The sequence below is a fragment of the Mandrillus leucophaeus genome, unplaced genomic scaffold (genome assembly GCF_000951045.1).
Source record: "Mandrillus leucophaeus isolate KB7577 unplaced genomic scaffold, Mleu.le_1.0 Scaffold334, whole genome shotgun sequence".
Classification (NCBI taxonomy): domain Eukaryota; kingdom Metazoa; phylum Chordata; class Mammalia; order Primates; family Cercopithecidae; genus Mandrillus; species Mandrillus leucophaeus.
In genome coordinates this window covers 35,306-39,918 of record NW_012103521.1, presented here as the reverse complement: position 1 = coordinate 39,918, position 4,613 = coordinate 35,306, and the positions used below count along the sequence as shown (strand labels likewise).

Here is a 4,613-nt window from a genome sequence, read left to right as displayed (position 1 = left end):
AAAAAAAAAAAAAAAAGACATTTGCAAACATTTTAAAGCAACTCTTCTATATAATCAGTTTGATTATCTGAATTAGAAAATACCCCTGGATAATCATGTTATTGATACACTTTTCTTTTTTTTTGAGATGGAGTCTCGCTCTGTTGCCCAGTCTGGAGTACAGTGGCGTGATCTCGGCTCACTGCAACCTCCGCCTCCAGGGTTCCAGCGATTCTCCTGCCTCAGCCTCCCGAGTAGCTGGGATTACAGGTGTACACCACCACGCAGGACTAATTTTTTTTATCTTTAGTACAGATGGGGTTTCACCATGTTGGTCAGGCTGGCTTGACGCACATTTCTTATAGGTACGTTTGGAAATTGCTTCCTAACCACAATAAACACTGTGTACAGGTTTTTAAAATGTCCTGGATACACATTAATTTTCTGAAACCAGTCTGGCAAACTTGCCAGAATCAATGATTGCTAGCTCCAATAATCCTGAGAGGTCTAACTAAAAAACTGGTAAAAAGAAAAATACTCAGGCTCTACAAACGTTCCATAATTTGTCTTTAAATAGGCAGAAAAATTTTTTAAAAAGATGGAACTGTTAAAGATCTTTAACTACCTTGGCAGGTCAATTTAAAAACAAAAGGTTGATATGCTATAAAATGAGATGCTTCAGTGCAGCTCCAAAAACCTTTATAAATACAGCCATTTGGAAGGACGATCCTGGATCAGAAATTATTCCTTGTGTATCTACATTATGTGCATGTCTCATTTCACTTGTCATAATTGTCTCTGTAATTTCCTCCTGAGTAGCAGTCATAACCACCCTGGTTTCTGCCATTATGGTCTCTGGAACGTCCATATCCATATCCATACCCTCCAGGTCTACTGTCATAATACCTGCCACTCCCATAGCCCTGGTCCCCACCACCTCTAGAGTAGCTGCGACCACGCCCATGGGCCTCAAAGCCACCTCCTCTGGTTCCCCCAGCAGACTTGCCTGCATGAGCCACACGGATCTGACGACCATCCAGGGACTCTCCGTTCATGGCTCTCATGGCAACTGAAGCATGCTCTGGGTTGGTGAAGGTGATGAAACCAAAACCCCTGGACCGCTGAGTCTCCCGGTCCTTGACAACGACCACCTCAGAGATAGGTCCGAAACTGCTGAAGTGGTCTTCCAGCGCTTGCTCGTCGGTGTTAAAGTTGAGCCCTCCCAGGAAAAGCTTTCCTTCTTCAGAGGACATGGCAGTTCAAGTCCTGGAAATTAAAACGTAAAAAACCCGGACAGACGGCGAGCTCGGAGGAGCACAGAAAACAAGCTGATGTTTTTAAATGCATGAATTAAACCACTTTAATTAATTCAAATCCTTAGCCAATTTAGGATGTATTATGAATATTAATATGTAGTTTACACCTTATTTTGATGTGTTTAAAATTAAATTAGAAATTTTAGTTTAGAATTTTTGAAATGATATCGATCATTTTCGAGTAATTCCTGGCAAGCCTTATGTCTTAGGTCATTCAGGCTGTAACAAAATACCATCAACTGGGTGGCTTACAAACAACAGAAATTTATTTTTACAGTCTGGAGGATGGGAAGTCCAAGATCAAGGCACTAACAAGACAGATTTGGCCACTGATAGATGATGCCTTCTCATTGTGTCCTCATATGGGTGAAGGAAAAAACTCTGGTCTCTTAGGTTCATTATAGGACACTAATCTCATTCATGAGGGCTTCACCCTGATGACCTAAACACCCTCAAAGGTCCCTCCTCTTAATATCGTCAAAGTGGGTATTAAATTTCAACATATGATTTTTGAGGGCCCACAAACATTCAGACTATAGCAATTTAGCTTCCTTAAGCACAAAAGCGTACAAAGTTGAACGCTAGGCTGCTAAATTTGTAACTTACTGAAGTTGTAGGATTGGGTTCCCTCTCCCTTCCAGAGGTTGAAAGTAGCAGATAACATGCTCAAAGTTGCCCACTTACCCAATCCATAGGGGATAATATTGATTTTTCTATATTTGTCATCTAGATTAATATTTTCCTCCAAACATGTTTCAAAGATCTTTCATTATTCAGGTTGATAACAGGTGTTCTTCAAAAGCAAACATATTATAAGTTTGTTTATCTGCTAGGTAAAACAAGTTTAAACCAATTTCCATCCTCTAGGAATTTTCAGAACCATTAATATATCAATTTATGTAGTGAATTTCCAAAAGTTGTTGTATAATATAGGTGATTTTTCTAATTTAAAAAGAACAGAGTCGTTTCGCTGATAACAACCAATTTAGGAAATAATTACATAGATTTTGTTGTAGGGTAAAGGTGTATGTCTACCTGATTTTTGTTGTTAAAAACAAGTCTTTGGAATGCCTGAATCAGATATGGGATTGTACAATTTATCTAATACGCCTAGCTTTCTTGAGTCACGTTCATCTGTTTTGAAGTAGAGCACCAAAAAGTTTCCAAAATAAATGTTCTTTGGATTTAGTATATGTAAAAGAAAGTTTGTATTTCATACAGCAATCTGTAAGCCCATAAAGATATATGTAAAATTCTTGAGTAGTTATATATAATTTGGATTGCTGAACATTTAGTATATTGGATTTTAAAACAAGAACTTCAAAGGTAAAATATAATTCTCACTAATGAAAAGCACATGTGGTATGGCTAAATCCCCCAGCCCCCACCCCCATAAGCAACAGTCAGGGCAGGCCTAATGTGTGATCAGAGTACACGGCCACCTGTGAACTGAAGTTTGAAGGACGTGATCTACCTAGCTGCCTTCCAAATCATGCTTACCTCCATCAGTTGAATAAGGTTGAGTGTCACCAGAAGAGTTAATATGTACAGTGTTGCCTGTGAAAGTTGGCACATCAAATTATTACTACTTATTAACCTAGAAGTTAGTATAGGTTTATTATCATGATTGTTACATGCCATGGCACTAATATTTAATAATAATAGGTAGCATTTCACTCAACCACATATGCCAGTTGCTTTACATGATAGTGACAATAGGTAGTAACATTTTTGACCACTTAGTGTGCTACACATAGTGCTAAGTTTTTTACTTACATTATTACATTTAATTATTTCAATAACCTTTTGAAGTCAATTTCACTTTTATATCCATTTTATAGATGATGAAACTTAAGGCTTTGTAAACTTAAGTGTTTTACTCAATAGGTATAGTAAGTGGCTGAAATGGTCTTTAAAATGATCTTTATCTGATCTGTGAGTCTGCATTCTTAAAGCTCTATGCTTTAAGAATAATTACAATTCCGTGGTTTGGATAGATGCTGAAGTATTCTTATCGACTTTTATCATGGAAACAACTGAGGCTCATAAAAATCTATATACTTTGTCCAGGGTCTTGAGGGAACAGAGACATAGGTTTCACTGTGAGAAAATAAAGATAAATTATGTAAAACTACCTATGCCAGCAGAAGCACCAAATATGAGATTCAGGGCAAGAAGAACGTATAGTTTGGCAATACAGAGATGAGGTGAAGGGAGAGAACAAAAAATAAAGTAGGATAAACCCCAAAGACCAAATTGGCCTTTGCAACAATTCCGTTCAGACTTTAAGGAAAAACTCTATCTATTAAATCTTACGTGATGTTTTCTATGTAATTTATAAACTGTCTAAAAAATAAAATACGTTTGAATAGAAAATAATGTTTTCATTCCTAAAAGCATTAGGAAATAGACCACTTGAGGTCAGGGTAACACCAAAAAGAATTTCCCACCACTAAAACGAACCACATTGCAAACTCCTCCTAAGTGCTTAGCAATGTTCTGAAATGGCTCCATTTATGTGAGGCTTGAGAAAGGAAAGAGGCCTCTTGTGAACTTTTCAACCACAGAGAGGAGTGTTCTTTAAAAAGATATATTCAAAGGGCTATAACAAGTGCTACATACAAGTTGGTGAATTGCCTTATTTAAAAACAAGTGCCAATAAAAGATATTCTTCCTGTTGACAATCAAAATAATTCAATTTTCAGAAACTAAGTTTCTGCAAGTTATAATAACTGTTTTGTGTTTAATGTTCTTTACATTCTGTAGCTATTTTTTGATTTCTTATATCTGTTTTTAATGTAAGTACTATCTCATTGAATATCTCATTGTTTTTGCAACATCTTATTGAATGAGTAATGCAGATTGATATTAATAAAAATTGACACTGAGTGATATATGACACACTGCTGCTAAGAGGCTTTGGAATATAGAACATAATAATTTGCCATGGTGGTTGTTTGATTTCAAATATTTCCTTTCTAGCAGACTTCCCCAGGAGAAAATGTTGGTTCCAGCTTTCACAGCCCAAATATAGGTGAGATTATGAATAATCCTTGATGTATTACAATTACAAAGGTTAATATACCAATTTTTTATCCTGCTAAGTACTAATCACTTTAGAAATCACTCTGTGGGACACCTATTATTATTATCTCATTGATAGATAAGGAAACTAGATTTTAGAGAGGTTAAATAATTTATCCAAAGTCACACAGCTAGTCAGTGGTAGAGCCAGGATTTAAATTCTGGCAATCTAACTTCAATTCCAACAGCTAACGGTTGTAACCGTTATGGTCTAGATGGTCTCCTGTGGAAAAA

At 36.5% G+C, this 4,613-nt stretch overlaps 1 pseudogene across 1 annotated transcript; it reads right to left on the bottom strand.

Moving 5' to 3' along the window:
- Positions 1 to 12: 12 nt before the first annotated feature.
- On the bottom strand, positions 13 to 1,307 carry LOC105545644 (annotated as a pseudogene). The gene has a single exon (XR_001006965.1). The product of XR_001006965.1 is annotated as an RNA-binding protein 3 pseudogene (transcript).
- Between the last annotated feature and the right edge of the window lie 3,306 nt (positions 1,308 to 4,613).